This window comes from Amblyomma mixtum, chromosome 7 (assembly GCF_055824585.1).
Source record: "Amblyomma mixtum isolate Tamu chromosome 7, ASM5582458v1, whole genome shotgun sequence".
In the NCBI taxonomy this organism is placed as follows: domain Eukaryota; kingdom Metazoa; phylum Arthropoda; class Arachnida; order Ixodida; family Ixodidae; genus Amblyomma; species Amblyomma mixtum.
Window position 1 is genome coordinate 90,900,531 of NC_143018.1, and position 25,110 is coordinate 90,925,640.

Here is a 25,110-nt window from a genome sequence, read left to right on the forward strand (position 1 = left end):
TCTCCGACCTTCTTATTCATATCTAGCCCACTCCATCTCCTTTTTCTGTACCTAGCCTATTCCTCCCTCAGTTGTTTCCGCTTTCTTTTCATTACTGCCTGCGGTCATCTCTACCTGCTTTGAAAGTTAGTCCAAGCCTTCTGACCTCTGTTTGCCTTAGTTTGTTCCTTCAGTGTTTCCTTTAGTAGTCGACTCTGTGAGCTGCTATCCAATTCGGTTTCAGTAACTCGTAACGGGCTCATTTCAACATCATCAGGTGCCACTCTCCTCGTCTTTTCTATAGCTTGCTTGCTCTCCGACCTTCTTATTCATATCTAGCCCACTCCATCTCACTTTTCTGTACCTAGCCTATTCCTCCCTCAGTTGTTTCTGCTTTCTTTTCATTACTGCCTGCGGTCAGCTCTACCTGCTTTGAAAGTTAGTCCAAGCCTTCTGACCTCTGTTTGCCTTAGTTTGTTCCTTCAGTGTTTCCTTTAGTACTGGACTCTGTGAGCTGCTATCCAATTCGGTTTCAGTAACTCGTAACGGGCTCATTTCAACATCATCAGGTGCCACTCTCCTCGTCTTTTCTATAGCTTGCTTGCTCTCCGACCTTCTTATTCATATCTAGCCCACTCCATCTCCTTTTTCTGTACCTAGCCTATTCCTCCCTCAGTTGTTTCCGCTTTCTTTTCATTACTGCCTGCGGTCATCTCTACCTGCTTTGAAAGTTAGTCCAAGCCTTCTGACCTCTGTTTGCCTTAGTTTGTTCCTTCAGTGTTTCCTTTAGTAGTCGACTCTGTGAGCTGCTATCCAATTCGGTTTCAGTAACTCGTAACGGGCTCATTTCAACATCATCAGGTGCCACTCTCCTCGTCTTTTCTATAGCTTGCTTGCTCTCCGACCTTCTTATTCATATCTAGCCCACTCCATCTCACTTTTCTGTACCTAGCCTATTCCTCCCTCAGTTGTTTCTGCTTTCTTTTCATTACTGCCTGCGGTCAGCTCTACCTGCTTTGAAAGTTAGTCCAAGCCTTCTGACCTCTGTTTGCCTTAGTTTGTTCCTTCAGAGTTTCCTTTAGTACTGGACTCTGAGCTGCTATCCAATTCGGTTTCAGTAACTCGTAACGGGCTCATTTCAACATCATCAGGTGCCACTCTCCTCGTCTTTTCTTTAGCTTGCTTGCTCTCCGACCTTCTTATTCATATCTAGCCCACTACATCTCACTTTTCTGTACCTAGCCTATTCCTCCCTCAGTTGTTTCTGCTTTCTTTTCATTACTGCCTGCGGTCAGCTCTACCTGCTTGAACGTTAGTCCAAGCCTTCTGACCTCTGTTTGCCTTAGTTTGTTCCTTCAGTGTTTCCTTTAGTAGTCGACTCTGTGAGCTGCCATCCAATTCGGATTCAGTAACTCGTATCGGGCTCATTTCAACATCATCAGGTGTCACTCTCCTCGTCTTTTCTATAGCTTGCTTGCTCTCCGACCTTCTTATTCATATCTAGCCCACTCCATCTCCTTTTTCTGTACCTAGCCTATTCCTCCCTCAGTTGTTTCCGCTTTCTTTTCATTACTGCCTGCGGTCATCTCTACCTGCTTTGAAAGTTAGTCCAAGCCTTCTGACCTCTGTTTGCCTTAGTTTGTTCCTTCAGTGTTTCCTTTAGTAGTCGACTCTGTGAGCTGCCATCCAATTCGGTTTCAGTAACTCGTAACGGGCTCATTTCAACATCATCAGGTGCCACTCTCCTCGTCTTTTCTATAGCTTGCTTGCTCTCCGACCTTCTTATTCATATCTAGCCCACTCCATCTCCTTTTTCTGTACCTAGCCTATTCCTCCCTCAGTTGTTTCCGCTTTCTTTTCATTACTGCCTGCGGTCATCTCTACCTGCTTGAACGTTAGTCCAAGCCTTCTGACCTCTGTTTGCCTTAGTTTGTTCCTTCAGTGTTTCCTTTAGTAGTCGACTCTGTGAGCTGCTATCCAATTCGGTTTCAGTAACTCGTAACGGGCTCATTTCAACATCATCAGGTGCCACTCTCCTCGTCTTTTCTATAGCTTGCTTGCTCTCCGACCTTCTTATTCATATCTAGCCCACTCCATCTCACTTTTCTGTACCTAGCCTATTCCTCCCTCAGTTGTTTCCGCTTTCTTTTCATTACTGCCTGCGGTCATCTCTACCTGCTTGAACGTTAGTCCAAGCCTTCTGACCTCTGTTTGCCTTAGTTTGTTCCTTCAGTGTTTCCTTTAGTAGTCGACTCTGTGAGCTGCTATCCAATTCGGTTTCAGTAACTCGTAACGGGCTCATTTCAACATCATCAGGTGCCACTCTCCTCGTCTTTTCTATAGCTTGCTTGCTCTCCGACCTTCTTATTCATATCTAGCCCACTCCATCTCCTTTTTCTGTACCTAGCCTATTCCTCCCTCAGTTGTTTCCGCTTTCTTTTCATTACTGCCTGCGGTCATCTCTACCTGCTTTGAAAGTTAGTCCAAGCCTTCTGACCTCTGTTTGCCTTAGTTTGTTCCTTCAGTGTTTCCTTTAGTAGTCGACTCTGTGAGCTGCTATCCAATTCGGTTTCAGTAACTCGTAACGGGCTCATTTCAACATCATCAGGTGCCACTCTCCTCGTCTTTTCTATAGCTTGCTTGCTCTCCGACCTTCTTATTCATATCTAGCCCACTCCATCTCACTTTTCTGTACCTAGCCTATTCCTCCCTCAGTTGTTTCTGCTTTCTTTTCATTACTGCCTGCGGTCAGCTCTACCTGCTTTGAAAGTTAGTCCAAGCCTTCTGACCTCTGTTTGCCTTAGTTTGTTCCTTCAGTGTTTCCTTTAGTACTGGACTCTGAGCTGCTATCCAATTCGGTTTCAGTAACTCGTAACGGGCTCATTTCAACATCATCAGGTGCCACTCTCCTCGTCTTTTCTTTAGCTTGCTTGCTCTCCGACCTTCTTATTCATATCTAGCCCACTACATCTCACTTTTCTGTACCTAGCCTATTCCTCCCTCAGTTGTTTCTGCTTTCTTTTCATTACTGCCTGCGGTCAGCTCTACCTGCTTGAACGTTAGTCCAAGTCTTCTGACCTCTGTTTGCCTTAGTTTGTTCCTTCAGTGTTTCCTTTAGTAGTCGACTCTGTGAGCTGCCATCCAATTCGGATTCAGTAACTCGTATCGGGCTCATTTCAACATCATCAGGTGTCACTCTCCTCGTCTTTTCTATAGCTTGCTTGCGCTCCGACGTTCTTATTCAAATCTAGCCCACTCCATCTCACTTTTCTGTACCTAGCCTATTCCTCCCTCAGTTGTTTCTGCTATCTTTTCATTATGCCTGCGGTCAGCTCTACCTGCTTGAACATTAGTCCAAGTCTTCTGACCTCTGTTTGCCTTAGTTTGTTCCTTCAGTGTTTCCTTTAGTATTCGACTCCGTGAGCTGCTATCCAATTCGGTTTCAGTAACTCGTATCGGGCTCATTTCAACATCATCAGGTTTCACTCTCCTCTTCTCTTCGATAGCTTGCTTGCGCTCCGACATTCTTAGTCATATATAGCCCTCTCCACCTCATTTTTTTTTTCGTACTCAGCCTATTCCTCCCTCGGTTGTTCCTGCTATCTTTTCATCACTGCCGGCGGTAAGCTCCACCTGCTTGAAAGTCAGTCCAAGCCTTCTGAGCTTATGTTTGCCTCAGTTTGTTCCTTCAGTGTTTCCTTTAGTAGTCGACTCTGTGAGCTGCCATCCAATTCGGATTCAGTACCGCGTATCGGGCTCATTTCAACATCAGGTGCCACTCTCCTCGTCTTTTCTCTAGCTTGCTTGCGCTCCGACGTTCTTATTCACATCTAGCCCACTCCATCTCACTTTTTTGTACCTAGCCTATTCCTCCCTCAGTTGTTTCTGCTATCTTTTCATTATGCCTGCGGTCAGCTCTACCTGCTTGAACGTTAGTCCAAGTCTTCTGACCTCTGTTTGCCTTAGTTTGTTCCTTCAGTGTTTCCTTTAGTATTCGACTCCGTGAGCTGCTATCCAATTCGGTTTCAGTAACTCGTATCGGGCTCATTTCAACATCATCAGGTTTCACTCTCCTCTTCTCTTCGATAGCTTGCTTGCGCTCCGACATTCTTAATCATATATAGCCCTCTCCACCTCATTTTTTTTTCGTACTCAGCCTATTCCTCCCTCGGTTGTTCCTGCTATTTTTTCATCACTGCCGGCGGTAAGCTCCACCTGCTTGAAAGTCAGTCCAAGCCTTCTGAGCTTATGTTTGCCTCAGTTTGTTCCTTCAGTGTTTCCTTTAGTATTCGACTCCGTGAGCTCCTATCCAATTCGGTTTCAGTAACTCGTATCAGGCTCATTTCAAACATCATCAGGTTTCACTCTCCTCTTCTCTTCGATAGCTTGCTTACGCTCCGACATTCTTAGTCATATAAAGCCCACTCCACCTCATTTCTTTTCGTACTGAGCCTATTCCTCCCTCAGTTGTTCCTGCTATCTTTTCATCACTGCCGGCGGTAAGCTCCACCTGCTTGAAAGTCGGTCCAAGCCTTCTGAGCTTATGTTTGCCTCAGTATGTTCCTTCAGTGTTTCCTTTAGTATTCGACTCCGTGAGCTGCTATCCAATTCGGTTTCAGTAACTCGTATCAGGCTCATTTCAACATCATCAGGTTTCACTCTCCTCGTCTTTTCTATAGCTTGCTTGCGCTCCGACGTTCTTATTCATATCTAGCCCACTCCATCTGTCTTTCCTGTACCTAGCCTATTCCTCCCTACATTGTTTCTGCTACCTTTTCATTACTGCCTGCGGTCAGCTCTACCTGCTTGAAAGTTAGTGCAAGTCTTCTGACCTCTCTTTGCCTTAGTTTGTTCCTTCAGTGTTTCCTTTAGTATTCGACTCCGTGAGCTGCTATCCAATTCGGTTTCAGTAACTCGTATCGGGCTCATTTCAACATCAGGTGCCACTCTCCTCGTATTTTCTATAGCTTGCTTGCGCTCCGACCTTCTTGTTCATATCTAGCCCACTCCATCTCACTTTTCTGTACCTAGCCTATTCCTCCCTCAGTTGTTTCTGCTATCTTTTCATTACTGCCTGCGGTCAGCTCTACCTGCTTTGAAAGTTAGTGCAAGTCTTCTGACCTCTCTTTGCCTTAGTTTGTTCCTTCAGTGTTTCCTTTAGTATTCGACTCCGTGAGCTGCTATCCAATTCGGTTTCAGCAACTCGTATCGGGCTCATTTCAACATCATCAGGTGCCACTCTCCTCGTCTTTTCTATAGCTTGCTTGCTCTCCGACCTTCTTATTCATATCTAGCCCACTCCATCTCACTTTTCTGTACCTAGCCTATTCCTCCCTTAGTTGTTTCTGCTATCTTTTCATTACTGCCTGCGGTCAGCTCTACCTGCTTTGAAAGTTAGTGCAAGTCTTCTGACCTCTCTTTGCCTTAGTTTGTTCCTTCAGTGTTTCCTTTAGTATTCGACTCCGTGAGCTGCTATCCAATTCGGTTTCAGCAACTCGTATCGGGCTCATTTCAACATCATCAGGTGCCACTCTCCTCGTCTTTTCTATAGCTTGCTTGCTCTCCGACCTTCTTGTTCATATCTAGCCCACTCCATCTCACTTTTCTGTACCTAGCCTATTCCTCCCTCAGTTGTTTCTGCTACCTTTTCATTACTGCCTGCGGTCAGCTCTACCTGCTTTGAAAGTTAGTGCAAGTCTTCTGACCTCTCTTTGCCTTAGTTTGTTCCTTCAGTGTTTCCTTTAGTATTCGACTCCGTGAGCTGCTATCCAATTCGGTTTCAGCAACTCGTATCGGGCTCATTTCAACATCATCAGGTGCCACTCTCCTCGTCTTTTCTATAGCTTGCTTGCTCTCCGACCTTCTTGTTCATATCTAGCCCACTCCATCTCACTTTTCTGTACCTAGCCTATTCCTCCCTCAGTTGTTTCTGCTACCTTTTCATTACTGCCTGCGGTCAGCTCTACCTGCTTTGAAAGTTAGTGCAAGTCTTCTGACCTCTCTTTGCCTTAGTTTGTTCCTTCAGTGTTTCCTTTAGTATTCGACTCCGTGAGCTGCTATCCAATTCGGTTTCAGCAACTCGTATCGGGCTCATTTCAACATCATCAGGTGCCACTCTCCTCGTCTTTTCTATAGCTTGCTTGCTCTCCGACCTTCTTATTCATATCTAGCCCACTCCATCTCACTTTTCTGTACCTAGCCTATTCCTCCCTCAGTTGTTTCTGCTACCTTTTCATTACTGCCTGCGGTCAGCTCTACCTGCTTTGAAAGTTAGTGCAAGTCTTCTGACCTCTCTTTGCCTTAGTTTGTTCCTTCAGTGTTTCCTTTAGTATTCGACTCCGTGAGCTGCTATCCAATTCGGTTTCAGCAACTCGTATCGGGCTCATTTCAACATCATCAGGTGCCACTCTCCTCGTCTTTTCTATAGCTTGCTTGCTCTCCGACCTTCTTATTCATATCTAGCCCACTCCATCTCACTTTTCTGTACCTAGCCTATTCCTCCCTCAGTTGTTTCTGCTACCTTTTCATTACTGCCTGCGGTCAGCTCTACCTGCTTGAAAGTTAGTGCAAGTCTTCTGACCTCTCTTTGCCTTAGTTTGTTCCTTCAGTGTTTCCTTTAGTAGTCGACTCCGTGAGCTGCTATCCAATTCGGTTTCAGTAACTCGTATCGGGCTCATTTCAACATCAGGTGCCACTCTCCTCGTCTTCTCTATAGCTTCCTTGCGCACCGACCTTCTTATTCATATCTAGCCCACTCCATCTCACTTTTCTGTACCTAGCCTATTCCTCCCTTAGTTGTTTCTGCTATCTTTTCATTACTGTCTGCGGTCAGCTCTACCTGCTTTGAAAGTTAGTCCAAGTCTTCAGACCTCTGTTTGCCTTAGTTTGTTCCTTCAGTGTTTCCTTAAGTAGTCGACTCTGTGAGCTGCTATCCAATTCGGTTTCAGTAACTCGTGTCGGGCTCATTTCAACATCATCAGGTGCCACTCTCCTCGTCTTTTCTATAGCTTGCTTGCTCTCCGACCTTCTTATTCATATCTAGCCCACTCCATCTCACTTTTCTGTACCTAGCCTATTCCTCCCTCAGTTGTTTCTGCTTTCTTTTCATTACTGCCTGCGGTCAGCTCTACCTGCTTTGAAAGTTAGTCCAAGCCTTCTGACCTCTGTTTGCCTTAGTTTGTTCCTTCAGTGTTTCCTTTAGTACTGGACTCTGTGAGCTGCTATCCAATTCGGTTTCAGTAACTCGTAACGGGCTCATTTCAACATCATCAGGTGCCACCCTCCTCGTCTTTTCTATAGCTTGCTTGCTTTCCGACCTTCTTATTCATATCTTGCCCACTCCATCTCACTTTTCTGTACCTAGCCTATTCCTCCCTCAGTTGTTTCTGCTATCTTTTCATTACTGCCTGCGGTCAGCTCTACCTGCTTTGAAAGTTAGTCCAAGCCTTCTGACCTCTGTTTGCCCTAGTTTGTTCCTTCAGTGTTTCCTTAAGTAGTCGACTCTGTGAGCTGCTATCCAATTCGGTTTCAGTAACTCGTGTCGGGCTCATTTCAACATCATCAGGTGCCACTCTCCTCGTCTTTTCTATAGCTTGCTTGCTCTCCGACCTTCTTATTCATATCTAGCCCACTCCATCTCACTTTTCTGTACCTAGCCTATTCCTCCCTTAGTTGTTTCTGCTATCTTTTCATTACTGTCTGCGGTCAGCTCTACCTGCTTTGAAAGTTAGTCCAAGTCTTCAGACCTCTGTTTGCCTTAGTTTGTTCCTTCAGTGTTTCCTTTAGTACTGGACTCTGTGAGCTGCTATCCAATTCGGTTTCAGTAACTCGTGTCGGGCTCATTTCAACATCATCAGGTGCCACTCTCCTCGTCTTTTCTATAGCTTGCTTGCTCTCCGACCTTCTTATTCATATCTAGCCCACTCCATCTCACTTTTCTGTACCTAGCCTATTCCTCCCTCAGTTGTTTCTGCTTTCTTTTCATTACTGCCTGCGGTCAGCTCTACCTGCTTTGAAAGTTAGTCCAAGCCTTCTGACCTCTGTTTGCCTTAGTTTGTTCCTTCAGTGTTTCCTTTAGTACTGGACTCTGTGAGCTGCTATCCAATTCGGTTTCAGTAACTCGTAACGGGCTCATTTCAACATCATCAGGTGCCACCCTCCTCGTCTTTTCTATAGCTTGCTTGCTCTCCGACCTTCTTATTCATATCTAGCCCACTCCATCTCACTTTTCTGCACCTAGCCTATTCCTCCCTCAGTTGTTTCTGCTATCTTTTCATTACTGCCTGCGGTCAGCTCTACCTGCTTTGAAAGTTAGTCCAAGCCTTCTGACCTCTGTTTGCCTTAGTTTGTTCCTTCAGTGTTTCCTTTAGTACTGGACTCTGTGAGCTGCTATCCAATTCGGTTTCAGTAACTCGTAACGGGCTCATTTCAACATCACCAGGTGCCACTCTCCTCGTCTTTTCTATAGCTTGCTTGCTTTCCGACCTTCTTATTCATATCTAGCCCACTCCATCTCACTTTTCTGTACCTAGCCTATTCCTCCCTCAGTTGTTTCTGCTATCTTTTCATTACTGCCTGCGGTCAGCTCTACCTGCTTTGAAAGTTAGTCCAAGCCTTCTGACCTCTGTTTGCCTTAGTTTGTTCCTTCAGTGTTTCCTTTAGTACTGGACTCTGTGAGCTGCTATCCAATTCGGTTTCAGTAACTCGTAACGGGCTCATTTCAACATCATCAGGTGCCACTCTCCTCGTCTTTTCTATAGCTTGCTTGCTTTCCGACCTTCTTATTCATATCTAGCCCACTCCATCTCACTTTTCTGTACCTAGCCTATTCCTCCCTCAGTTGTTTCTGCTATCTTTTCATTACTGCCTGCGGTCAGCTCTACCTGCTTTGAAAGTTAGTCCAAGCCTTCTGACCTCTGTTTGCCTTAGTTTGTTCCTTCAGTGTTTCCTTTAGTACTGGACTCTGTGAGCTGCTATCCAATTCGGTTTCAGTAACTCGTAACGGGCTAATTTCAACATCATCAGGTGCCACTCTCCTCGTCTTTTCTATAGCTTGCTTGCTTTCCGACCTTCTTATTCATATCTAGCCCACTCCATCTCACTTTTCTGTACCTAGCCTATTCCTCCCTCAGTTGTTTCTGCTATCTTTTCATTACTGCCTGCGGTAAGCTCTACCTGCTTTGAAAGTTAGTCCAAGCCTTCTGACCTCTGTTTGCCTTAGTTTGTTCCTTCAGTGTTTCCTTTAGTACTGGACTCTGTGAGCTGCTATCCAATTCGGTTTCAGTAACTCGTAACGGGCTAATTTCAACATCATCAGGTGCCACTCTCCTCGTCTTTTCTATAGCTTGCTTGCTCTCCGACCTTCTTATTCATATCTAGCCCACTCCATCTCACTTTTCTGTACCTAGCCTATTCCTCCCTCAGTTGTTTCTGCTATCTTTTCATTACTGCCTGCGGTAAGCTCTACCTGCTTTGAAAGTTAGTCCAAGCCTTCTGACCTCTGTTTGCCTTAGTTTGTTCCTTCAGTGTTTCCTTTAGTACTGGACTCTGTGAGCTGCTATCCAATTCGGTTTCAGTAACTCGTAACGGGCTCATTTCAACATCATCAGGTGCCACTCTCCTCGTCTTTTCTATAGCTTGCTTGCTTTCCGACCTTCTTATTCATATCTAGCCCACTCCATCTCACTTTTCTGTACCTAGCCTATTCCTCCCTCAGTTGTTTCCGCTATCTTTTCATCACTGCCTGCGGTCAGCTCTACCTGCTTTGAAAGTTAGTCCAAGCCTTCTGACCTCTGTTTGCCGTAGTTTGTTCCTTCAGTGTTTCCTTTAGTACTGGACTCTGTGAGCTGCTATCCAATTCGGTTTCAGTAACTAGTAACGGGCTCATTTCAACATCATCAGGTGCCACCCTCCTCGTCTTTTCTATAGCTTGCTTGCTCTCCGACCTTCTTATTCATATCTAGCCCACTCCATCTCACTTTTCTGTACCTAGCCTATTCCTCCCTCAGTTGTTTCTGCTTTCTTTTCATTACTGCCTGCGGTCAGCTCTACCTGCTTTGAAAGTTAGTCCAAGCCTTCTGACCTCTGTTTGCCCTAGTTTGTTCCTTCAGTGTTTCCTTTAGTACTGGACTCTGTGAGCTGCTATCCAATTCGGTTTCAGCAACTCGTAACGGGCTCATTTCAACATCATCAGGTGCCACTCTCCTCGTCTTTTCTATAGCTTGCTTGCTCTCCGACCTTCTTATTCATATCTAGCCCACTCCATCTCACTTTTCTGTACCTAGCCTATTCCTCCCTCAGTTGTTTCTGCTTTCTTTTCATTACTGCCTGCGGTCAGCTCTGCCTGCTTTGAAAGTTAGTCCAAGCCTTCTGACCTCTGTTTGCCTTAGTTTGTTCCTTCAGTGTTTCCTTTAGTACTGGACTCTGTGAGCTGCTATCCAATTCGGTTTCAGTAACTCGTAACGGGCTCATTTCAGCATCATCAGGTGCCACTCTCCTCGTCTTTTCTATAGCTTGCTTGCTCTCCGACCTTCTTATTCATATCTAGCCCACTCCATCTCCTTTTTCTGTACCTAGCCTATTCCTCCCTCAGTTGTTTCCGCTTTCTTTTCATTACTGCCTGCGGTCATCTCTACCTGCTTTGAAAGTTAGTCCAAGCCTTCTGACCTCTGTTTGCCTTAGTTTGTTCCTTCAGTGTTTCCTTTAGTAGTCGACTCTGTGAGCTGCTATCCAATTCGGTTTCAGTAACTCGTAACGGGCTCATTTCAACATCATCAGGTGCCACTCTCCTCGTCTTTTCTATAGCTTGCTTGCTCTCCGACCTTCTTATTCATATCTAGCCCACTCCATCTCACTTTTCTGTACCTAGCCTATTCCTCCCTCAGTTGTTTCTGCTTTCTTTTCATTACTGCCTGCGGTCAGCTCTACCTGCTTTGAAAGTTAGTCCAAGCCTTCTGACCTCTGTTTGCCTTAGTTTGTTCCTTCAGTGTTTCCTTTAGTACTGGACTCTGTGAGCTGCTATCCAATTCGGTTTCAGTAACTCGTAACGGGCTCATTTCAACATCATCAGGTGCCACTCTCCTCGTCTTTTCTTTAGCTTGCTTGCTCTCCGACCTTCTTATTCATATCTAGCCCACTACATCTCACTTTTCTGTACCTAGCCTATTCCTCCCTCAGTTGTTTCTGCTTTCTTTTCATTACTGCCTGCGGTCAGCTCTACCTGCTTGAACGTTAGTCCAAGTCTTCTGACCTCTGTTTGCCTTAGTTTGTTCCTTCAGTGTTTCCTTTAGTAGTCGACTCTGTGAGCTGCCATCCAATTCGGATTCAGTAACTCGTATCGGGCTCATTTCAAAATCATCAGGTGCCACTCTCCTCGTCTTTTCTATAGCTTGCTTGCGCTCCGACGTTCTTATTCACATCTAGCCCACTCCATCTCACTTTTCTGTACCTAGCCTATTCCTCCCTCAGTTGTTTCTGCTATCTTTTCATTACTGCCTGCGGTCAGCTCTACCTGCTTGAACGTTAGTCCAATTCTTCGGACCTCTGTTTGCCTTAGTTTGTCCCTTCAGTGTTTCCTTTAGTAGTCGACTCTGTGAGCTGCCATCCAATTCGGATTCAGTAACTCGTATCGGGCTCATTTCAACATCATCAGGTGTCACTCTCCTCGTCTTTTCTATAGCTTGCTTGCGCTCCGACGTTCTTATTCATATCTAGCCCACTCCATCTCACTTTTCTGTACCTAGCCTATTCCTCCCTCAGTTGTTTCTGCTATCTTTTCATTATGCCTGCGGTCAGCTCTACCTGCTTGAACGTTAGTCCAAGTCTTCTGACCTCTGTTTGCCTTAGTTTGTTCCTTCAGTTTTTCCTTTAGTATTCGACTCTGTGAGCTGCCATCCAATTCGGATTCAGTAACTCGTATCGGGCTCATTTCAAAATCATCAGGTGCCACTCTCCTCGTCTTTTCTATAGCTTGCTTGCGCTCCGACGTTCTTATTCACATCTAGCCCACTCCATCTCACTTTTCTGTACCTAGCCTATTCCTCCCTCAGTTATTTCTGCTATCTTTTCATTACTGCCTGCGGTCAGCTCTACCTGCTTGAACGTTAGTCCAAGTCTTCGGACCTCTGTTTGCCTTAGTTTGTCCCTTCAGTGTTTCCTTTAGTAGTCGACTCTTTGAGCTGCCATCCAATTCGGATTCAGTAACTCGTATCGGGCTCATTTCAACATCATCAGGTGTCACTCTCCTCGTCTTTTCTATAGCTTGCTTGCGCTCCGACGTTCTTATTCAAATCTAGCCCACTCCATCTCACTTTTCTGTACCTAGCCTATTCCTCCCTCAGTTGTTTCTGCTATCTTTTCATTATGCCTGCGGTCAGCTCTACCTGCTTGAACATTAGTCCAAGTCTTCTGACCTCTGTTTGCCTTAGTTTGTTCCTTCAGTGTTTCCTTTAGTATTCGACTCCGTGAGCTGCTATCCAATTCGGTTTCAGTAACTCGTATCGGGCTCATTTCAACATCATCAGGTTTCACTCTCCTCTTCTCTTCGATAGCTTGCTTGCGCTCCGACATTCTTAGTCATATATAGCCCTCTCCACCTCATTTTTTTTTCGTACTCAGCCTATTCCTCCCTCGGTTGTTCCTGCTATCTTTTCATCACTGCCGGCGGTAAGCTCCACCTGCTTGAAAGTCAGTCCAAGCCTTCTGAGCTTATGTTTGCCTCAGTTTGTTCCTTCAGTGTTTCCTTTAGTAGTCGACTCTGTGAGCTGCCATCCAATTCGGATTCAGTAACGCGTATCGGGCTCATTTCAACATCAGGTGCCACTCTCCTCGTCTTTTCTCTAGCTTGCTTGCGCTCCGACGTTCTTATTCACATCTAGCCCACTCCATCTCACTTTTTTGTACCTAGCCTATTCCTCCCTCAGTTGTTTCTGCTATCTTTTCATTATGCCTGCGGTCAGCTCTACCTGCTTGAACGTTAGTCCAAGTCTTCTGACCTCTGTTTGCCTTAGTTTGTTCCTTCAGTGTTTCCTTTAGTATTCGACTCCGTGAGCTGCTATCCAATTCGGTTTCAGTAACTCGTATCGGGCTCATTTCAACATCATCAGGTTTCACTCTCCTCTTCTCTTCGATAGCTTGCTTGCGCTCCGACATTCTTAATCATATATAGCCCTCTCCACCTCATTTTTTTTTCGTACTCAGCCTATTCCTCCCTCGGTTGTTCCTGCTATTTTTTCATCACTGCCGGCGGTAAGCTCCACCTGCTTGAAAGTCAGTCCAAGCCTTCTGAGCTTATGTTTGCCTCAGTTTGTTCCTTCAGTGTTTCCTTTAGTATTCGACTCCGTGAGCTCCTATCCAATTCGGTTTCAGTAACTCGTATCAGGCTCATTTCAAACATCATCAGGTTTCACTCTCCTCTTCTCTTCGATAGCTTGCTTACGCTCCGACATTCTTAGTCATATAAAGCCCACTCCACCTCATTTCTTTTCGTACTGAGCCTATTCCTCCCTCAGTTGTTCCTGCTATCTTTTCATCACTGCCGGCGGTAAGCTCCACCTGCTTGAAAGTCGGTCCAAGCCTTCTGAGCTTATGTTTGCCTCAGTATGTTCCTTCAGTGTTTCCTTTAGTATTCGACTCCGTGAGCTGCTATCCAATTCGGTTTCAGTAACTCGTATCAGGCTCATTTCAACATCATCAGGTTTCACTCTCCTCTTCTCTTCGATAGCTTGCTTGCGCTCCGAGATTCTTAGTCATATATAGCCCTCTCCACCTCATTTTTTTCGTACTCAGCCTATTCCTCCCTCAGTTGTTCCTGCTATGTTTTCATCACTGCCGGCGGTAAGCTCCACCTGCTTGAAAGTCAGTCCAAGCCTTCCGAGCTTATGTTTGCCTCAGTTTGTTCCTTCAGTGTTTCCTTTAGTATTCGACTCTGTGAGCTGCTATCCAATTCGGTTTCAGTAACTCGTATCGGGCTCATTTCAACATCATCAGGTTTCACTCTCATCTTCTCTTCGATAGCTTGCTTGCGCTCCGAGATTCTTAGTCATATATAGCCCTCTCCACCTCATTTTTTTCGTACTGAGCCTATTCCTCCCTCAGTTGTTCCTGCTATCTTTTCATCACTGCCGGCGGTAAGCTCCACCTGCTTGAAAGTCAGTCCAAGCCTTCTGAGCTTTTGTTTGCCTTAGTTTGTTCCTTCAGTGTTTCCTTTAGTATTCGACTCCGTGAGCTGCTATCCAATTCGGTTTCAGTAACTCGTATCGGGCTCATTGCAACATCATCAGGTTTCACTCTCCTCTTCTCTTCGATAGCTTGCTTGCGCTCCGACATTCTTAGTCATATATAGCCCTCTCCACCTCATTTTTTTTCGTACTCAGCCTATTCCTCCCTCAGTTGTTCCTGCTATCTTTTCATCACTGCCGGCGGTAAGCTCCACCTGCTTGAAAGTCAGTCCAAGCCTTCTGAGCTTATGTTTGCCTCAGTTTGTTCCTTCAGTGTTTCCTTTAGTATTCGACTCCGTGAGCTGCTATCCAATTCGGTTTCAGTAACTCGTATCGGGCTCATTTCAACATCATCAGGTTTCACTCTCCTCTTCTCTTCGATAGCTTGCTTGCGCTCCGACATTCTTAGTCATATATAGCCCTCTCCACCTCATTTTTTTTCGTACTCAGCCTATTCCTCCCTCAGTTGTTCCTGCTATCTTATCATCACTGCCGGCGGTAAGCTCCACGTGCTTGAAAGTCAGTCCAAGCCTTCTGAGCTTATGTTTGCCTCAGTTTGTTCTTTCAGTGTTTCCTTTAGTATTCGACTCCGTGAGCTGCTATCCAATTCGGTTTCAGTAACTCGTATCGGGCTCATTTCAACATCATCAGGTTTCACTCTCCTCTTCTCTTCGATAGCTTGCTTGCGCTCCGACATTCTTAGTCATATATAGCCCTCTCCACCTCATTTTTTTTCGTACTCAGCCTATTCCTCCCTCAGTTGTTCCTGCTATCTTTTCATCTCTGCCGGCGGTAAGCTCCACCTGCTTGAAAGTCAGTCCAAGCCTTCTGAGCTTATGTTTGCCTCAGTTTGTTCCTTCAGTGTTTCCTTTAGTATTCGACTCCGTGAGCTGCTATCCAATTCGGTTTCAGTAACTCGTATCGGACTCATTTCAACATCATCAGGTTTCACTCTCCTCTTCTCTTCGATAGCTTGCTTGCGCTCGAACAATCTTAGTCATATATAGCCCTCTCCACCTCATTTTTTTTCGTACTGAGCCTATTCCTCCCTCAGTTGTTCCTGCTATCTTTTCATCACTGCCGGCGTTAAGCTCCACCTGCTTGAAAGTCAGTCCAAGCCTTCTGAGCTTATGTTTGCCTTAGTTTGTTCCTTCAGTGTTCCCTTTAGTATTCGACTCCGTGAGCTGCTATCAAATTCGGTTTCAGTAACTCGTATCGGGCTCATTTCAACATCATCAGGTTTCACTCTCCTCTTCTCTTCGATAGCTTGCTTGCGCTCCGACATTCTTAGTCATATATAGCCCTCTCCACCTCATTTTTTTTCGTACTGAGCCTATTCCTCCCTCAGTTGTTCCTGCTATCTTTTCATCACTGCCGGCGGTAAGCTCCACCTGCTTGAAAGTCAGTCCAAGCCTTCTGAGCTTATGTTTGCCTTAGTTTGTTCCTCCAGTGCTCCCTTTAGTATTCGACTCCGTGAGCTGCTATCCAATTCGGTTTCAGTAACTCGTATCGGGCTCAATTCAACATCATCAGGTGTCACTCTCCTCGTCTTTTCTATAGCTTGCTTGCGCTCCGACGTTCTTATTCATATCTAGCCCACTCCATCTCACTTTTCTGTACCTAGCCTATTCCTCCCTCAATTGATTCTGCTATCTTTTCATTGCTGCCTGCGGTGTAGCTCTACGTGCTTGAAAGTTAGTCCAAGTCTTCTGACCTCTGTTTGCCTTAGTTTGTTCCTTCAGTGTTTCCTTTAGTAGTCGGCTCTGTGAGCTGCTATCAGACCTGGATTCAGTGAGCTTATTTTAACTTCAGTAAGTGTAACTCTTAACCGTCTAACGAATGCAGGCACTCACAGAATGTCTGGAGCATAAATCGCTAACTGGGGCGCACTCTCCAGGCAATCGCGTTGTTGCGAATGCAAGATATCAAACTCTCCTCGCTCACCTGGCGAAATAGAAGAGTCAGGTAGGCACACTGCCTTCTGCTGTGCCACCATGCCCACTGAAGGGGCCCCTGAGATGACTCCTAGTTTTTCGACCGAGCTCAGCAGCACTGTCTTTGGTCACAAGTTTGTGTCACAAATGGAATTTCATCTCCGATGTGAAGTCGTTTTCCCGATGGCCGATGGAACTTGTGTATGCCCCAGGTAACCGGTCTGTCGTGAGGCATCGCCTGTCTGGCCTGCGACAACGTTGATTCGTCTCATTGTGACCTGCACCAAACTTAAGGTGGAAAAGCATTATTCCTCTTGTATTGCCATCAAGTGTGGTATGACAAACTATGGGCTGAAGTAGTAGTAGAAACATTTATTGATAACTAAAAATAATGCTGCGGCTGGTGTCCTTATTTCAGGGCACCAATGGTCATGACCCCGCCGCGGTGGCTCAGTGGATACGGCGCTCGGCTGCTGGCCCGAAAGGCGCGGGTTCGATCCCGGCCACGGCGGCTGAATTTCAATGAAGGCGAAGTTCTTGAGGCCCGTGTACTGTGCGATTTCAGTGCACGTTAAAGAACCCCAGGTGGTCGGAATTTCCGGAGCCCTTCACTACGGCGTCCCTCATAGCCTGAGTCGCTTTAGGACATTAAACCCCAATTAACCAAACCAAACCAATGGTTACGGCTGTTTCTCTTACCGGAGCACCAAGTTGTGGTGGATCGTCAGGCCAGAGCTGGACAGAGCAGCCTCCCACTGTTCCTTCGTGTCGTGTGTTTGTAGGTTGTCTGGTTTTCTGCCCCTGCAGCCCCACCTGTCGTGTTATGCTTTGGTTCTCTCGTCGCACCACGGGCATATTCTTGCACTGATCAGGGAATATTATGCTGTATTTATGCAGATTAGGGAAGGTGTTGGTAAGTAGTTAGCTTCAGCCCCTATCCTTTTGCGCTTCTAGCCCCTTGTAGGTGGGGGGAGGAGATGGCGCATTGACTGAAAGTGTTGCAGGCTGAATGGCCTTGTAATCATGCTCACCTGAAAAAAGCCGTTTCAAGGTCTCAGATGTGTTCCAAAAATTTCCCACATCGAAACTTTTGACATACATATCATAGATACGGATACTATTGTTGAATTTTGAAACCTTCATGAAGCTGGGGCCACATTCGTCTCTATGAACAAAAACACTCGGGTTGCACCCTTCTTGTGTTGTAGAGAAGTGAAGGTGATAATTTGGCACCATGTGGTATTAATCGCCTCTTTTGCTCAAAGACATCCCCCATAGGTAGCTAGTTCTTTGTTTTCTTATAATATCCATGCTTTGTGGGGCGAGCCTTTGCGCTGTCATACAAAGGGAACTGCAGCTGCTACTGCCTAAAAGGCTCCCGAATAATTCGCACATGGTGTGGGCCTGCCAGTACAACATACGTATAGCCGTTATAAGTTAGCCAACTAGGGAGGAGTGGGAGGCGGCCCTATACAGCTCGGACGTGAAAGCCCAGCGGGCCCTGGTCCTGACTGCACTGGCAGCGGCGGCGGCGGCCAATGGCGTCCCGGAATAGGGACTGCCACCCAGCGCAACGACCATCCGCACCTCCCTTTCCCAATTCAATGCAGTGTTCTAATAAATGCTTTCTCTTCCTCTATGACGGCGATCTTGTGAACCTTAGAAGAACGCGCATAGACTGCTCCACAACTCTTGGTTTGAAGGATTGAAGGTTTATTAAAACGAAATACAAATGAGTTGTAAGTTTCATAAAAAAAGTTAGTACAGTAGGAGGTCCCAAAGTGAAAACTGTCTGGGAGACCTCCCATCAGGAATACATAAGGAAAGTGCATAAGTTTGGCAGATGAGCTCGAATAAAAGTATATAATCAAGTTAAAGCCTATTAGTGTAATATGCGGCAATGAATAAGTTGTACAATAGTTAGCGGGATTAATTTAACAAAAAAGGCATAAAATAGCAAAACATAAGAGCAATAGAAAGAACACAAAAAAACATCAGATAACAATGGGCATTGAATAAATGCAGATATAAAACACAGGCGGAGAAAGAAAGAAAGAAAGAAAGAAAGAAAGAAAGAAAGAAAGAGAGAGAGAGAGAGAAAGAATTAAAGAAAGAAAGGAAGAGAGAGAGAGAAAGAAGGAAAGGAAGAAAGAAAGAGAGAAAGAAGGAAGGAAGGAAGGAAGGAAGGAAGGAAGGAAGGAAGGAAGGAAAGAAAGAAAGAAAGAAAGAAAGAAAGAAAGAAAGAAAGAAGGATAGAAAGGAAGAAAGAAAGAAAGAAAGAAGGAAAGGAAGAAGGAAAGAAAGGAACAAAGAAGGAAAGAAGGAAAGAAAGAAAGAAAGAAAGAAAGAAAGAAAGAAAGAAAGAAAGAAAGAAAGAAAGAAAGAAAGAGAGAACGAAAGAACGAAAGAAAGAAAGAACGAAAGAACGAAAGAAAGAAAGAAAGAAAGAAGGAAAGAAAGAAAGAAAGAAAGAAAGGAAGAAGGAAAGAAAGAACGAAAGAAAGAAAGAAAGAACGAAAGAAAGAAAGAAAGAAAGAAAGAAAGAAAGAAAGAAAGAAAGAAAGAAAGAAAGAAAGAAAGAAAGAAAGAAAGAAAGAAAGAAAGAAAGAAAGAAAGAAAGAAAGAAAGAAAGAAAGAAAGAAAGAAAGAAAGAAAGAAGAGGTTCCAGATGAGTAACAATATGACCGTTTGCTGTCATATTCTTACTCATCTGGCCTCGGAGGAGAGAGAGAGAACAAACCTTTAATATACAGATATAGAGGTTGAACCGGCACAGATGGTGAATGCCGGCATAATCTTGGTCCGCGTCCCTAGTCCGGGATCCCTCAAGATCCCGCCGCCTTGGGAGCCCGGCGAGCGAGGGCAGCTTGCGCCGTCGCACTCGAGAACACGAGGAGGAAGGTCTCCCAAGCCTCTTTAGTGGAGGTGGGGTGGAGGATTGGGGACTGTGTTGACAGGCCCACACCATGTGGAACAGAGTACAGAGCTCGTCACAGGGTGGGCTCAAAGGATTCACTTTCGGGTCATAGCGAGCAGCCATAGCTAGACAAGGAGGGACTGAAAGAGGAAAGAGAGAAAGATGTGCAGTAGTGGAAGGCTTCAGGATATAGTCGACCATCTGGGTATCTTTAACGTGCGCGCACATTGCGCAGCACTTGGGCGACTCTTGCCTATATACTAGAGTCCCCAATGGCCCCAAAAAGTCAAATGAAGGTGAACCCGTCTGCACAAAAAAGCATGTGGGTAAGTGCATAGAGAATCTGGTTTATCCGATCCCTTTGAGTTGTGGTGGTTCCTATGTTGGACAAACTGGTCCTTGTTTGAACGATAGGCTGAGGGAGCACAAAAATGATGTCGAGAATGCTGCCCGCCACATCGGTGTTCACTGTCGTGATTGTTCGTGCCAGCCTCTGTATGACAAAGACAGGATTGTTGACAGACACAAAGATCAGCTGACTAGAGAAGTTATCGAAGCGTCCGAGATCTTGAAGCTGGGTCAGAGGTGTGTAAGCACCCCTTCTGTCGCTATCTTGTAGAAAGAACATGAATTGTTGCACACGTGTTAGCCTTGTGTTATCAAAACGTGCCTGGTCGGAGGGATAGATATCTGTTACGGTTATTTGTATTTTTCTGTTTTTCAATGTCGCTGGCACCTTTATAAGCATGGCTTACTGAATAAACATTCTGTTGTTAGTCAGCGCTGTGTATCGTCCTTTCTTGTCCTCTGGCCTTGTGCCGTTGCGCTGTTCCACAAGAAACTAGAGTCCAGTCTGAGGCCCACATGTGCAGGGACCACGTAGAACATGTGAACTTATCGGGAGCATTCCCGAGAGCTGCCAGCCTACTCCGCCCCATCGTCTTTCTGAAAGGATATGGGGCGAAGTGCCAATCCCTGCTCATGCCGTGCAAATGCCTGCTCATGCCGTGCACTTAATCAGATAATCTTTTTGTGCATTATCTTTCACGGTGGGCTGAAATGCAGCTGTCTTAATTGTCGTTCAAATCAGCGCGAAAACTCATCGAAACATAGCAAGCTTCTTACATTCGACTGTGCGTGGCTTTGGATGTGGATGAGAAAAGCAATTTCCCAGAGGTGTTGCAAAATCATCACGCAAAGATGACTTGATGTAAGAAATGCCAGAGGCTCATTAAAAAAGTAAAAAGAAACAGAAAAACATAAGTTAACCAGCCTCTGGATCGCTGCTGGTAGCGGAGCTTCGGTTACTGTGCCCTACGTAGGTTATTTGTGTGTTTCTGTGGTTTTTTTTTCCTTTCTTGTGACCTCGCCTCCCTATGTTGTCAAATAACGAGTAATATTAATGACTGACATTTTCGATTAATCTGGCTCTTTCAGTTTACATGACGTGCAGAACAGGGCTGTCAATTTTGTACTTTCGATTCATGCAATGTATATGACGTACACTGAACTGCTGTGAAACTGATACTTTGGAATCATGTTTGTACTCTTCTATTCTGTACACATGCTTCTCTCTCTCTCCCATCCTCTCTTGTGTGCTGTCCTCTTATGGATCATTTATGTTGACAAACTGAACGAATAAATAGATGAACAAGAGTGCTCATGATTCAATATAAGAATGAATGGCAAACTTACACCAACCCCTCAGGTATTCTTTCTTTCGCGAGCTTCTTTCCTTGAGGTCACGTAGGTGGCGTCCCGACTGACCAAAAAGTGAACGCAGGAGCTTGCAGTCATGGCAAGCAGTGAAGAAAATTCAGATGTCATGAACCCAGTAATAGCGCCGTATTCAATCATTCTTGTAAAAGCCCAGTATCTTATTTCTTCGACCGAGTTCCTGGAACGAGAGAACGCAGAAATGACACCTCCTCGAGAATATGAAGCTTAGAAAAGAACGATATAGAAGAGGAAAACCTTCAATATTTTTTGCTCCAACATTTTTTTTTATTTATTAGTACCTCAAAGGCCCACCAGGTGCATTACATGAGGGGTGGGCATACATATCATTGAAAAAAATCAGTGATGAATGATTTGAAGTATTTCAGGCCACGATGGATGAAAGCTTCAGCGGGTAGGTCGTTCCAGTCTCTTGCGGTCTAGGCGAAGAATGATTTTAGGTGCGCAGAAGTAGATGCTCGAGGTGCATGAACAGCTTTCGGATGACTGATGCAAAGTGAAAGGCGGTATGCAGGGGTGATAACGGATTGACTGAAATGCGAATGATAAAACCTGTCGAAAAGGCAGAGTCCGGCTATTTTTCGACGGGATTAAAGGCTGCGGAGGTTAGCTTTTGTTTTCAATGCTGTTACGCTCGTATGATATGAGTAATCAGGATATACGAATCTTATCGCGCGGCTCTGGACGTACTCAAGGGGTTTTGGCTAGGTTAATTTGTTGGGGGTCCCAGATTGAGCGTGAATATTCAAGTTTAGGACGGACAAGAGTTAAACAGGCGGACAGTTTTATAGAAGCAGGTGCCAGACGCAAGTTACGCTTTAGATAACCAAGAACACAGTTAGCTTCGTTGGTTATGTTCGTTATCTGGGTGGTCTAAGAAAAATCCTGTGTTACGCTAATACCTAGATATTTATATGAAGATGCGTGTGATATCATGAAACCGCGAAGGGTGTAATTGGGAGTAGGATACGATTGACGACGATGAAATGATACTAGCGTTGTTATATTAACGTTTAAAGACATTAGCCAGTTTGCGCACCACTCTTCCTCAAGTTTTATGTCGCACTGCAGATGGTAAGTGTCTCTGTTACAAGTGATGCTCCGGTAGATGACGCAGTCGTCGGCGAACAAACGAACGGTGGAAGATAGATTACTTGGGAGGTCGTTGTTGTAAATTAAAAATAGTAAAGGTCCTAGAACCGTGCCTTGAGGTACGCCGGAGGTAACAGGGGAGATGGAAGATGCATGAATATTAGCCCATACAAACTGTTGGCGGTTAGTCAAAAAATTCCGGAGCCAATCATATACTAGTGGGTGGAGGTTTAGGCGCGAAAGTTTAAATTAGAGGCGTTGACGGGAAACTTTGTCAAAAGCTTTGTCAAAGTCTAAGAAAAGGGCTTCCACGGGTGTGTTGGTGTTCATACTAGAACTGATGTCATGAGTAAAGAGGGCCAGTTGGGTAGAGCAGGATAGGTTTTTCAGGAATCCGTGTTGTGAAGGGTCAAATAAGTTGACAGACTGCAAGAAGGTCATGATGTGTGAGTAAATTACGTGCTGCATTAATTTAGAGGGAACGCTAATGAGGGAGATGGGACGGTAGTTCTTACTAGACGACGGGGGGCCTTTTTTGTGCACTGGGATGTTTTCCCCACTTTCCAGTCGTGGGGTACAATACCGAACTCGAGTGATTGCTGGAAGATACGACAAAGAAGAACAGCTACAATGTTTTTAGTATTCTTGAGAACTTTTGTGTTAATTTCATCTATACCAGCAGATGAGGTTAGTTTCATGGAATCGATCAACGCGATTATTCCGTTAGGGTCGAAACGTATGTCCGGCATAGGAGGGTAATCATAATAAGGATAGTTTGGTATGTCGCCTACAGAATCGGGGGTAAAATTAGATGAAAAGGTATAATTTAATGCTTCAGCCGTGTCAGTGTGTGGAATAGGTGAACCATGTTCGTCGCAAAGCGATATTGGCGGGGTTGCTTTTGGGTTTATAGCCTTCCAAAATTGCCTGGGGTTCTTGTGAAGCATATCAGGTAATGTGGATGAGAAGAAGGCTTTTTTGGCTTGTGATGCGTGAGAAAGAAAGTTCTTTTCGGCAGCATGATACTTTTCCCATGCGCGGGCGTCATTGGAATGCTTTGCAGAATGAAAGAGCTTTTTCTTTTTGTTAAGTAGCCTTTTTAACTTTCCGTTGAACCATGGCGATGATGACCGTGTGGTGACTGTTTTAGTAGGGATGTAGGTGCGGATGAGCTCGCGCATTTTATCAGTGAACAGAGACCAGTTAGTTTCGACCGAGCGATTTGAAAAGTTTGAGAGGAGAGAGCTACAGAATTCCGTGAGGTCGTTATTTATGGCATCATAGTCACCTTTGTCGTAGACCGTCTATGTTTTTGTTAATTTTTCAGGGCGTAATAAAGGACTGTGATAGGTGCCGTAGATTACCGTGTGATCACTCAAGCCTACTAGGTGAGTAAGCGGTGAAATGCTCTCAGGATGCGTAGCGAGCACGAGATCAAGAATGCTACAAGAATGGTTATCCTGCCTAGTCGGGTTGGTGACGAGCTGAGACAGATCAATTGTGAGGCACGATTTCAAAAAATCGCTCTCGATAGTATGCTTGTTTAATGTTGTTGCAAGGTTATTCCACGCTATGAGAGGGAAATTAAAGTCACCAAATATAAGCAAAGGTGTGCGCGGATATGAGGTGGTTATGGACTGGAGCGCATAGTTAAAGTGCATGACAAAAGAGGCATCAGCGTCAGGAAGCCTGTAGCAGGAGCCGATGATAACGGGCGGGTTAAATGCTTTGGAGCCAACGAATGCGATTTGCAAACACGAGGAGACGTTTATGCGGTAGCAGAGTAAGCTTTGATGGGTGGCAATTAAGACGCTACCGCCACGCCTGTTCTCGCGATAGTGGCGGAAGATATCATAATTAGGGAAAATGGAAGACAATTCAGAGTTAGAAACGGAAGGATACAGCCAAGTTTCTGTTAGTACCACTATTTTACTTTCGGTGGTGTCAATAAGGCTGCGCAAAGAATCAGATTTTGATAAAATGCTTCTGATGTTTGTGTAAATGAAAGGTATATACTTAGCATGGGATTTGGAGCGCGAGGCGGTCTTTAGCTATGGCTGATGTGGAGCAACAGTCTGACAGGGGACGACAGTCTGGGAAGAGTGGTCAAAAACGTATGTGGTGTTATCTGCAATGAGTTTGTTATATCTTAATTTGCAAGTTTTCTTTTCAGATTTGGCGAATTCAAGGAGACGTTCGCGGACTAGCCGGGTTCTAGATGAGTAATCTTCGAATATTGCATATGAAGTGCCTTTAAGGTTCTTGGCGCGTGACATGACAGATTCCTTAGTTTTTAAATGAGCAAACGCAACAATTATGGGTCGATTTTGGTTACTTTGGTAGCGTCTAAGCCTGTGTGCGCGTTTGATGTCGGTAGTTTGGATGGTGATATCAAGTTTTTCTTCGCAGAGCTTAATTACGTGTTTTTCAGACTCGTCCCATGTTTCCTGTGCTGCATCTTTCAGGTTGAAGAACAGAAGATTAGAGCGACGGGCCCTGTCCTCAGCATCATCCATCCTGGCCGTCATGATAGCGATTTGTTTAGCGTTGTCTTCAGCAAGCGTCCTCGTGCATGCCACCTCATCCTTTAAATCGACTAAAGAGGAGCAATCTTCTTCAATTTTAGTGAGCCTTTTGCTTATCTCTTCGATAGCTTTGTAGGTTTGCACCAGCTTGCTGTGAATAGTTTTTACTTCATTGAGGAGCGTATTCTGCCCAGATCTAATCTCGTCCAAGGCGTTTAGCACTTCAGAAGACGTAGACGTGGAGCGGGTGCTGGGTCCGGGGTTAACTTCGATATCGCCGGATATGGTAAGAAGACTACAAAGAATGTGAGCACAGTCGTAAGCAACAGTAAGACAGTAATGTGGGCTCGGCAACGCGAATAAACCACGATAGCGCGTACACGGGGCAAATAAGGAAAGTTGGTTATTTACCTGCAGGATGGCTTTCCGGAGCAAACATCAGCATGATAGCCTGCAGAAGGAGCAGAGGATGGGAATGATCGCGTGCCACCGCGCGCGCGCTGCCGAGCCCACTGAAGGAAGGCGCGAGCCAAATTGATCGACTAGAGGCAGTAAATGTGCGAAATTTAGGACGACCTCAAGCTTAAATGATAAGATAGAGCTGAATCTCTGCACCTTCCAAAAGCCTGCATGTGTTGACAAGAACTCAACACAAAAAACATACTTGCATACCATCCAACCCTTTTAACGTTCCTCTTCAGAAAAATGCC

At 45.2% G+C, this 25,110-nt stretch overlaps 1 long non-coding RNA gene across 2 annotated transcripts in view; it reads right to left on the reverse strand.

Moving 5' to 3' along the window:
* Positions 1-25,110, reverse strand: part of LOC149336806 (uncharacterized) — an 85,340-nt gene that overhangs the window by 50,862 nt on the left and 9,368 nt on the right. The window contains exons 3-5 of one of the 2 annotated variants that reach the window (XR_016284329.1): positions 24,812-24,851; positions 20,742-20,943; positions 16,797-19,186 (exon numbers count right to left, since the gene is read on the reverse strand). The exons of the other annotated variant lie outside the window; for it this stretch is intronic. This is a non-coding gene — a long non-coding RNA (uncharacterized LOC149336806). Of the gene's footprint in view, positions 1-16,796; positions 19,187-20,741; positions 20,944-24,811; positions 24,852-25,110 lie in introns of those variants that run through there. 2 annotated transcript variants of the gene reach the window in all.